The sequence below is a fragment of the Chrysochloris asiatica genome, unplaced genomic scaffold, assembly GCF_000296735.1.
Source record: "Chrysochloris asiatica unplaced genomic scaffold, ChrAsi1.0 scaffold00234, whole genome shotgun sequence".
In the NCBI taxonomy this organism is placed as follows: domain Eukaryota; kingdom Metazoa; phylum Chordata; class Mammalia; order Afrosoricida; family Chrysochloridae; genus Chrysochloris; species Chrysochloris asiatica.
The window spans coordinates 3,919,191-3,931,043 of NW_006408752.1; the positions used below are offsets into that span (position 1 = coordinate 3,919,191).

The 11,853-nt window shown below is 40.1% G+C and overlaps 1 pseudogene; it reads left to right on the top strand.

The window, feature by feature from the left end:
* The first annotated feature begins 9,152 nt into the window (after positions 1-9,152).
* Positions 9,153-11,853, top strand: part of LOC102825441 — a 19,299-nt pseudogene continuing 16,598 nt past the window's right edge.

Sequence of the window (11,853 nt, forward strand, 5' to 3'; positions counted from 1 at the left end):
GCAGCTTGACCTGGATGCAGCCCGAGTTTCTGGACCACAACTGTTCAGTTGCAATCCATCGGTTAAACTACTCCCAAGTCAGGGACCTTCGGCTAAGCTGCTCTCAACACCAAATAGTGTCATATTTCAACACCAAATAGTGTCATGATCTGTGTACTGGTAGATTCCATAGACTATGCTTTCTAATAATCTGTGTTCTTCACTTTTCTTGTTCCTTGAAAAAATCTTGCCTTAGTGTATCAAATTAATACATTTATTTTTGTAATGTACATAATATAAACAATACAATAGAACTTTCCGTCTTTATCCCATGATGCTAGGACTCAGTAACAATAACTGGAAACAAAGTTTGAACATTTTGAGTTTATAGGTGACTCAAAATATATGAGACATAGCTGTTCAACTAGAAGGACTTCCCTGCAGCAATCTTTGTGTGTGAAAGTTGGGAAGCCTCCTGGGAGGGAACTCGTCCCTGAAGGAGAACCATACAATGACCCTAATCTAGTGAGAAAGCCACTAGTTGCTGGAGAGAAGAGGGGATCCCGGTGCCATGTCAGTGGCGGGCAGGATCAGCCCATTTGACCATTGTCTAAGCCCTATGGATAGCAGGGTGTGTGCACTGCTGTGCATGCTGTGTTGCTGTTGTTATGTGCTGTTGAGTTGGTTCTAACCCATAGCAACCCTGTATAGGGCTTCCGGGGAGCAGCTGTGAACTTGAACTGCTGGCCTTGTGGTTCAAATAGACTTTGCAGTTCAACACATTAACCCACAGCCCCACACCAAGACTTCTGCTATGCATAGAACTTGGAAAAGCACCGTCACTGCTCTCTCTAATACTGGGGCCCAGATAACACTGCCTTGAAACCCCTTTCACAGATTATATGACTGAGGAGACAGAGACATTCTTTCCTGGGGTCCAGGGAAGATTGGCTCCAGTATATTCATAGTAAAGCTGGTGTAACTGAGATCTAGTCATAGTGTTGACTGGGAGCAGCCTCATTAGTGAGCTCTTAAGAACCTTCCATTCCCATCAGTTTCCGCCATCCAACAATGCGTTTTGAATGAGGAGAGAAACATGGTCCCAAAGTAGTAATCCCTTGAGTTGACCATCAGCCTTTGAAGTGGCCTGGTATGTTAACTTTGCCCAACAGGGATGACAGCAATTAATAAAACTTTTCAAACTTTCTCTTCAGGAACTTTGGATTTAAAAAAATTCAAAATTGGGCAACAAGTAAATGAGACTGAAGCAGAAAGGCACTTGGTGGTTATGTGCTATGGAGTCGGTTCCAATTCATAGTGACCCTGTACAGGGTTTCCAAGACTGTAAATCTTTACGGGAACAGAAAACCTCATCTTTCTCCTGAGGAATAGCTGGTAGTTTCAAACTTCTGACCTTGAGGTTCATGGCCCATTTGTAACCACTACACACTACCAGAGCTCCTTAGAAAGGCACTTAGCAAGATACAATACTACCTCAATTGTCTTAGTAACCTCTCAAAGGAAAAATGACGTCAGAATAATTATTGAAATTTTCAAGTCTGCCTTAAGGTAGGTCCTTTCAATGTGGAGGGCATTGGTTAACACATTTGGTTGCTAATCAAAAGTCTACCCAGCGGCATCTTAGAAGAAAGGCCTGGTGATCTATTTATGAAGAGCCAGTCATTGGTGGGGCACTGTGGGTTAATGTGATGGACTACAAAGTTGGCTTGAACAGCAATGTTGGTGGTTCAAGCTCAACAACTGCTCCTTGGAAACCCTATCCAGGGTCTCTATGGGTTACTTTATTGACTACAAAAAGGCTTTTGATTGTATGGATCATGACAAGCTATGGACAACATTGCAAAGTATGAGTATTCCTGAACAGTAAATTGTGCTCATGAGGAATCTGTACATGGAACAAGACACAGTTTTTCGAACAGAACATGGGAACACTGAATGGCTTAAAATTAAGAAAGGGTTGTATTCTTTCACCATACTTATTCAACCTGTATGCTGAGCAAATCATCTGAGAAACTGGGTTATATGAAGAAAAATGTGGCATCAGGAATGGAGGAAGATTCATTAACAACCTGCAATATGCAGATGATACAACCTTGCTTGCTGAAAGTGAAGAGGACTTAAAATACTTACTGATGAACATCAAAGATCACAACCTTCAGTTTGTATTGCACCTCAATCAATGTAAAGAACACAAAAATCCTCACCACTGGACCAATAAACAACATTCTTATCAATGGAGAAAAGATTGAAGTTGTCAAGGACTTCATTTTTGTTGGATCAACTATCAACACTCATGGAAGCAGCCATTAAGAAATCAAATGACGTATTGCATTAGGCAAATCTACTGCACAAAACCTTTGAAAGTGTTGCAAAGCAAAGGTGTCAGCTTGAGGACTAGGGTGCGCCTGACCCAAGCCATGGTATTTTCAATAACCTCATATGCATGTGAAAGCTGGGACTGTGAATAATAAAGACCATGGTAGAATTGATGCATTTGAGTTTGGTGTTGGAGGAGAGTATCGAAAGTCCTGTGGGCTGCCAAAAGAACCAACAGATCTGTATTGGAAGAAGTGCAGCCAGAGTGCTCCTTGGAGGCCGGGATAGCCAAACTTTGTCTCTTATACTTCAGATATATTGTCAGGAGGGACCAGTCACTGGAGAAGGATATCATGTTTGATAAAGTGGAGGGTCAGAGAAAAAGAGGAAGACCCCCAGAAAGATGGATTGGCAGATTGGCAATATCAGTGGGCTCAAGTGTGGCAACAATTATGAGGTTGGCCCAGGACCGGGCAGTGTTTCGTTCTGTTGTGCATAGAGTTGCTATGAGTTTGTACTGACTCGATGGCACCTAACTACAATAACAACATGGGTTGGAACCGACTCGACAGCACTTAGCAACAACAACAACAACAACAGTCATAGGAAACCCTATGGAGCACAGTTCTACTCTGATATACACATCAGGTTGCGCTGAGTCAAAACCAGCTCCACAGCTACTGGTTTTTACGATTTATGTTTAGAATTGGTGGATACATCTAGCTGAGAAATTTGAAGGGAAGAGTTCAAAGATCTAGTTATAAACTTTGATGCTTTTTATTGAAGACTTTTAGGAAGTCACTAGAATGACCAATAGAATAATTTGCAACTTTTATTTTACATTTACACCTGTCCTTGGAGAAGGGCATCATGTTTGGTAAAGTGGAGGGTCAACAAGATGGATTGGCACAGTGGCAATAGCAATGGGCTCAACTGTAACAATTGTGAGGTGGCTCAAGATCAAGCAGTGTTTCATTCCATTGTGCCAAAAGGCCCTATGAGTAGGAACCAACTTGATGGCACCTAATAGCAACACAGTTCTGAATAATATTTCCTTAGCATCTTAAAAGAAGTTCCCATTCCTGAAATTAACCTGAATGAGTTTGTTATTTACAACCAAAAACACCAAACACAATCGTAAATTGCCCAAACCAGTACACACTCAACCCACCTTTAAGAGCATAAGATCAATTTTGCTACTATGGAAAGATCCTGGTAAGACAAATATGCAGACAGAAGCTTCAAAGTATCCAGTAGATACCAGAAATTTGTGTTATTTCATGTAAGAACTAAACTTTGTTGTTTTTTCCCCATCCAGTCTGCCTTGCACTCAGACAATCTGGGTCATTATACAATCAACTTGTATGGTTTCCTTAAACCCAACAAAAAGAGTGAACTAATCCAAAACAAGATATTCCATCATAAGCTTTAGGCTCACAAGTTTAAATTTTGTATTAAAGGTTAAATTCTGAGCATTTGATTTGCATTTTTGAGTCCTGACATAAATTTAGACTGCATTGAGTTCATTTTGACCATTAACCAGCAATGTAAAAAGCTTTACCCTCAGGGAGAATGTGTTTAAACTGACTTACTATAACTCCCCTAGTCAGCACAGGGAAGGTCAGTCTTGTGCACAATGACTTACCTGGGACTGTCCTAGAGGAAATTGGGATATCAGGCCCACAGGATTTTGAGTCAACCATACTCTAATCAAGGTATAACCAAGGAGACCCTTAGAACCAATCTCATAATTTTTTCTAAGCCACAGTGTTGTTGTAGTTTAGTGCTGTCGAGTCAGTTTTAACTCATAGGAACCCTGTATAGAGAGTTTCCAAGGAGCGACTGGTGAGTTTGAACTGCCAACCTTGCAGTTCAAACTGACCTTAACGTACAGCACATTAACCCACAGTGCCACACCTGGTGTACATAATTATGCCAGTCATGATTTCTTTCCTGCTTCTGTTGTTGTTGTTGTCAGGTGCCATCGAGTCGGAACCGACTCATAGTGATCCCATGCACAGCAGAACGAAACAATGTCCGATCCTGGGCCAACCTCACCACCACTGCCACCCCCGAGTCCATCAATGATGCCACCTGGCCGATCCATCTCGTTGGGGGTCTTCCTCTTTTTCTCTGACCCTCCACCCTACCCAGCATGACATCCTTCTCCAATGATTGTTTCCTCCGGACTACATGTCCAAAGTAGGAGAGACGAAGCTTAGCCATCCTGGCCTCCAAGGAGCACTCTGGCTGCACTTCTTCCAAAACAGATCTATTGGTTCTTTTGGCACTCCATGGCACCCTCAGTATTCTCCTCCAACACCACAACTCAAAGGCATCAATTCTTCTACGATCCTCCTTATTCACTGTCCAGCTTTCGCATCCATATGAGGCTATTGAAAACACAATGGCCTGGGTCAGGCGCACCCTAGTCCTCAAGCTGACATCTCTGCTCTTCAATACTTTAAAAAGTTCCTGTGCAGCAGATTTGCCCAGTGCAATACGTCGTCTGATCTCTTGACTGCTACTTCCTGCTTCCGTAGTCCTGCCTATAACAGGGATTTATCAATCTGCTGCCAACCATGATTTTGTGACAATTTCCTTTACTTTCTATGTTCCATAATTAACAATGTGGGCATGAATCCTTTGGGCACCATTATGGCTTCATGTTGATGGTCTCCCTCAGCCAGATGACCTGTCTTTGTTCTGTTTAATACTTAATAAAGGAGTCTCTACAAATACATTTGAATTTGGGGTATTTTTTCCCCTAGAACAACTATTACTTAAAGTTCCATTCAACAAAACTTTGGAATTGGTGGGGTTCCATTTGGATGTTGTTATTAGATGCTTTCAAGTTGATTCTGATTCATATTGTCCTTGAGTACAACAGAAAGAAACAGTGGCTGGTCCTGCATTGTCCTCACAATTGTTGCTGTTTGAGCTCATTGTTGCAACCACTGTGTCAATTAACCTCATCGAGGGTCTTCCTCTTTTTCATTGACCCTCTACTTACCAAGTATGCCTTTTCTCTAACAATTGATCCCTGATGATGAACTGTCCAAAGCCAATCTCACTTCTAAAGATCATTCTAGCTATACTTCCTCTAAGACAAATTTGTTTGTTCTTCTGGAAATCCATGGGATATTCAATAGTATTTGCCAACACCACAATTCAAATGCATCAATTGTTCTAGGGTCTTCCTTTTTCATGTGAATTGGGGGGCAGGAAGGGTGGATTACCTAACCAAGAAGTTATAGATTCTGCTAGCATATTTGATACTTCCCTTAACATCAAGCAGGGTCTTGTGAAATAAATATTAGGTATCATAGTTCAGTTCTTAAATTCATTTTCTTTGACATGGAACAAGTTCATACAAGGGGACTTCAAAAAGCTTGTGGGAAAATTCCATTATTTTTTCATTCCTTTTCCACAGACATTTTGATGTGACCTCATATTTGCAGTGCATTTGTTTCCAGTTACAAGCATGTGTCAGCTCTGATGGACTTGGGAATTACGCTGTCCTGCTGCATCCACTTTCCAGAGGAATCTATCCTGTTCTCTGCCCTCTGCTTCCTCTTAGGGCACCTAGTCTATCATCCATCACAGTAGATCCATCATTTGAGAGCTTTTAGTTTTGATTAATTGCAAAAATTTGGGAGAACAGAGAACAGTGACTCACATTGGGTGAATTAACCGTAAGGATATGAATGGAGCAAGCTTTTGGGACTTTCAATCATTAATAATCATAATGAGGAATGTACTAAGTATGAATCTAGGCCAATTGAAAATCATCAAAACAAGAAATGAAATCCATGAAGACCAATATCCTAAGCATTAATGAGCTAAAATGAACTGGTATTGACTGTTTTGAACCAGACAGTTGCATGGTGTACTATACCAGGAATGGCAAATTGAAGAGGAATGGTGTTTCATTCATTGTGCAAAAGAACATTTCAAGACCATCCTGAAGTACATCCTGTCAGTGTGCATGCTGTGAAGTACTTAATATGGTCTTTTCTAGCTATGTGTTGTTGTTGTTATGGTAAATGTTGTTATTATTGCAAATGTGCCACCACTTACATGTCAGTATGTTGTACTGTGGTGGCTTGCATGTTGCTATGATGGTAGAATCTGTGCCACCAGTATTTTATATTCCAGCAGGGTCACCCATGGTGGACAGGTTTCAGCATAGCTTCCACACTATAACAGACTAGGAAGAAGTAAAGGAGGACTACTCCTAAATGTTTAGTCACTGTAAACATTATGAATAGCAGTGGAATGCTGTCAGATAGCACGAGAATATTGAATACTGAAACATGATGAAAAGCACCAGAGTATTATAAAATCTAATGCCAGAATATGAGCCCCTCAGATTGGAAGGCAGTAAAACTATGACTGGGGAAGAGCTGCCTCCTCAAAGTAGAGTTGGTTGTAAAGATACAAATGGAGTACAGTTTTTGGGATCTACATTTACTGATGAGACACAACTCAAAATGAGGTGAAACTGCTGTAAATATCCATTAATAATCAGAACATGGAATGTAACAAATATGAATCAAGGAATATTGGTTGTTGTTGTCAAGTGTCATCATGTCAGTTCCAACCCATAGCAACCCATATAGGGTTTCTGAGAAGCAACTGGTGAGTTTGAACCACCGACCTTGTGGTTCAAAACAACTTTGCAGTCTAGCACATTATCTCACAATGAAACACCAGGACTCCAGGAGTATTGATGGTTGTCAAAAATGAAATAAAATGGAAAAAGATTTATATCCTATGCATTATTGAGCTGAAATGGACTAGTATTGGCCATTGCAAATCTGACAGTCATATGGTTTGCTGTGCCTGGAATGACAAGTTGAAGAGGAATGACATTACATTCATTATCAAAAAGAACACTTCAAGATCTATTTTGAAGTAAAATGCTGTCTGTGATAGGATCATATCCATACATCTACAAGGAAGACCAAGGAGCGCTGGTAGCATAGTGGTTACAAGTCGGGCTGTTAACCTCACAGTCAGCAGTTTGAAACTACCAGCCATTCCATGGGAGAAAGATGAGGCTTTCTGTTCCTGTAAAGATTTACAGCCTTGGAAACCATATGCAGGGTCACTATGAGTTGGCACATACTCTACAGCACACTACCACCACCGCCACCACTACAAGGAAGACCTGGTGTGACACTGTGGCTTAATGTGCTGGACTGCAAAGTCATTTGAACTACAAGGTCGGTGGTTCCAGCTCACTGACTGCTCCTTGGAAACCCTGTACAGGGTCACTATGGGTCTGAAACAACTCAACGGCACTAACAAAACAACAACAAGGAAGACCAGGCTCCTAGTGTGGTGCTGTAAGATAAGCACTGTACTGCTAACCACAAGGTCTGTGGTTCAAACCCACCAGCTGCACCTCGGAAATCCTATACAGGGTCGCTGTGAGTCGGAAACAACTCGATGGCACTTAACACAACAACACAAGGAAGACCAGTGAATGTCATTATTATTCTAATTTACGCACCAACCACTAAAGCTGCTGATGATGAAAATGAAGAATTCTACCAAATTCTTCAGTCTGAAATTGATCAAACATGCAATCAAAATAGATGGATAATTTGATTGGAATGCAAAGGTTGAAAACAAAGAGGAAGGATCAGTAGTTGGAAAATATGACCAATAGAAGCAATGTTGGAGATCACATGATAGAATTTTAAAATACAAATGAATTGTTCATTGTGAATATCTTTTTTAAACAACATAAAAGGTGACTGACTATACACTTGGGCTTCACCAGATGGAATACACAGAAATCAAATTGACTACATCTGTAGAAAGAAATGGAGGAAAACTCCATATCATAAGCCAAAATCAAGCCAGGGGCAGATTGTAGAATAGACCATAACATTAAAACAAGTCAATGAGAGCCAAAATTTGACCTTGGCCACATCCCACCAGAATTATGAGATCATCTGAAGAATAAATTTGATGCATTAGATACTAATGACTGAAGCCCAGAAGATTTGTGGGATGACATCAAGAACATCATACAGGAAGAAAGCAAAAGGTCATTAAGGAGACAAGAACAAAGAAAACCGAAATGGATGGCAGAAGAGACTCTGAAAGAGATGATGGTGAAGATGATGGTGAAGCTTAATACCATGAGCCAGAATATGGCCAGGGGATGACTGCAGAATAGACCATTAGCAGTTCAGTTCAGACGCAAGTTCAAATTGAAATCAAATAAAATGAGAAAACTAGTCCACAGGAGCCAGAGTGTAACTTGAGTATGTTGTTGTTATATGCCATGGAGTCAGTTCCGAACGCATAGGGATAACATGCTTAAATTTAGAGACCATCTCAAGATTAGATTTGATGCTTTGAATGCTAATGACTGAAAATTCGACTGCGTTGTGAGATGGTAACAAGAACAACATGTATGAAGGGAAAAAAAGGGGCGTTAAAGAGAGAGAGACAGGAACGAAATAAAGATTAAAATTGAAGTCAGAAGAGACTTTGAAACTTGTTCTTGAATGTAGAGTAGCTAAAGCAAATAAAAGACAGGATTAAGTAAAAGAACTGAATTGAAAATGTCAAAGGGCAACATAAGAAGACAAATCAATGAATTATAATAACATGTGCAAAGACCAGGAATTAGAAAACCAAAGGCAAAAAACACACTTAGCATTTCTCAAGCTAAACATAATGAAAGAAAAAAAAAACAATAAAATCTCAAGCTGAAATACTGAAGGATTCTATGGAAGAAATAAATGAAGTCATTGCACCAAAAAGAATTGGTTGATGTTCGCCCACATCAAGAAGAAGCTTATGATCAAGAACTGATGATATTGAGGATAAAGGAAGAATGGAATTTCGTGGCCGAGTGTAGGAGGAAAAGCATCCCCCAAGCTGAGTACTGCAAGAATGGTTTTGTAGACACCAGCGAGAAACTTCTGGAAAAGATGAAGAGGAATTTTCTCGCTAGGCAGAGAGACAGGAACTTCGAGTTTGACCTCTCAGTGGAAGGAGCTCCCAGATTCCTTGAAGGAGGAGACCTGCATGAAAGAATGGCACATAGACAATACCCTGATTCAGATCATTCCTACTTAGATCAAGCAGTTTAAAGCGATGAAAATTCAGAATCTGCAAAAAACAACAACAACAAAAACCCCGCATGTCTTCCAGCAGACATTGGTTGTTTGAAGAACCTGAAAGAACTCAATATGAGTTTCAACCTTCTGAAAAGCATTCCTCCAGAACTGGGAGAACGTGTAAATCTGGAGGAACTGGATTTTTTTGGAAATCTGGAATTAACTGAGCTTCTCTATGAATTAAGTAATTTGTAGAAAGTTATATTCATAGACATCTCAGCGAACGCATTTTCCAGTGTCCGGTTCTGTGTCCTGCGGATACCTAATTTGCAGTGGTTGGATATCAGCAGCAATAACCTGAATGACCTACCACAAGATAAAGACAGTCTAGAAGAACTGCAAACCTTCCCCTTATATAAGAACAAGCTAACCTATCTTCCTTACGTCTTGCTGAACTTGACCTTGTTAGTCGTCAGTGGGGACCATTTGGTGGAGCTTCCAACTGCCCTTTGTGACGCATCCACACATCTCAAATTTGTGAGTCTTATGGACAGCTATTCAGCGGGAGAAAGATGAGGCTTTCTGCTACCGTAAAGATTTACAGCCTCGGAAACCCTGTACAGGGTCGTTATGAGTCGGAACCGACTCCACGGCACACAACAACAACAATGGACAGTCCTATTGATAACAACCAGTGCCATCATGGTGTTGTTGTTGTTGTTGTTGTTAAGTGCTATGAGTTGATTCCGACCCATAGCGACCCTGTATAGGCTTTCTGAGGAGCAGCTAATGAGCTTGAACTGCTGACCTTTCAATTCAAACGGCTTCGCGGTCTGGTGCCTTAACCCACAGCTCCTCAAGAAAGCGAGAAGGATTGCCAGCATTTTGTTGACGAGTCTATGAAAGCCTAAATTGAAGAAGAGAAAATGTTTCCCACGAAAGTATCTTTTAGCCTTCAACTTTGATATCACCCATTGAAACACTGCAAAATTATGCTATCCTGTGGCACTACAAAACTGTGTGTTATGGGTCATGTCATACTAGCTTATGCTTAAGGATAAACTGTTAAGAAAGTGATATTTCAAATTTCAAATATATGAATACCTACTTTCTTGGACTGGAGAACTGGTAAATGGGTGTATATGTTGATAACTGCAGGTTCATTTGAACATAGTTCTTTCCAAGAAGTGCACATTTAATATTTTAGAAAATGTATTATATTAAAAAATTATCATTTGAAGACCAAATTCTGAAGTTGATTATATTGTTTTCTGAAATCAGGATACAAAGCTATTGTAAAAAGAGCGCTTATATTGGACTGGTCAGATAGGAGTTAATTTTATTTTAAGGGTTTATACAAACTGCTACTTTTATCACTTAAACTTCTGTTTGGACAAGTGGAAGGTTCTCTTGAAGTCCTTAGGATAAACTTTAAGTATAATCTGGGCCTTGAAGGTAGTACGAAGTGTTGGAAGGTCTGTCCAGCATTGGCCATGAGATGCTCAGCTGAGCATTGTCCAGGAATTGTGGGAATGGGGGCTACCTTGAATGGCCTATGCCGTTGACCAAACTGCTCTGAGTGGAACCTAGGACCCACCTCAAAACAAAGAGCAGAGAAGTGCATTCCAGGCCCCCTCTGATTTCACCCCAAGGTGACCACTAGTGATAAAGAATCCCCAGCAAGCTTTTTTTGTGGATATCAAGGGAGCACTCAGCCTATGGCCAAAATGGTGCAACCCAGGGGGAAACCATGACAATCTATTAATGTTGGAAAGATGGGATTTATTATAGGGCTTTTGACTCTTACATCACAACATGTAAATTGGAAGAATTATACAAATAATCTATTCTTATGCCATTATTTAGAGATGAAACAAACGATTATGACTGATTGTCTTTAATATAAGTTTAAGCAAATAGCATTTTGTCAGCAAGGAAAAAAGATATGTGTACATTCAGATATATTTATAATTGATTTGACTCCTAAATGGCCTAGAATTTTCTGTGATGAGGGAAATATCCTATGTCTACACTGCCCAATACAGTAATCACCACACACATTTGGTTCTTGAGCACTGATTAGCTAAAAATTCAATTTTGTTTCAATTAAACTTATATGACTATCATATTGGACAGCACAGGTCTAGCCAGCTGAGTTTATTTGAAGTTAATCTGGGTTAGAAACGAATTTCCTTTTGTCTGAAGATCTAGCCTGTCTTTTAAAAGTGTTAATCTACTTTAATTTTTGATACCTTTTAAAAGCACTACTTTTGACTCTTAATATTTTATCATGGGGGCCGAGTAATAATTCTGAACTCTGTCCTCTACAGATGTTAATCAGAGCATCCTGTAAACCACTGATTTATAGCAGCCAGTAGAGGGTTGCTTCAACTTAAACACTGAGAAGTAGATTAAAAGATGAAAAGAGTAGGAAAATGGGAAATCACTTTCA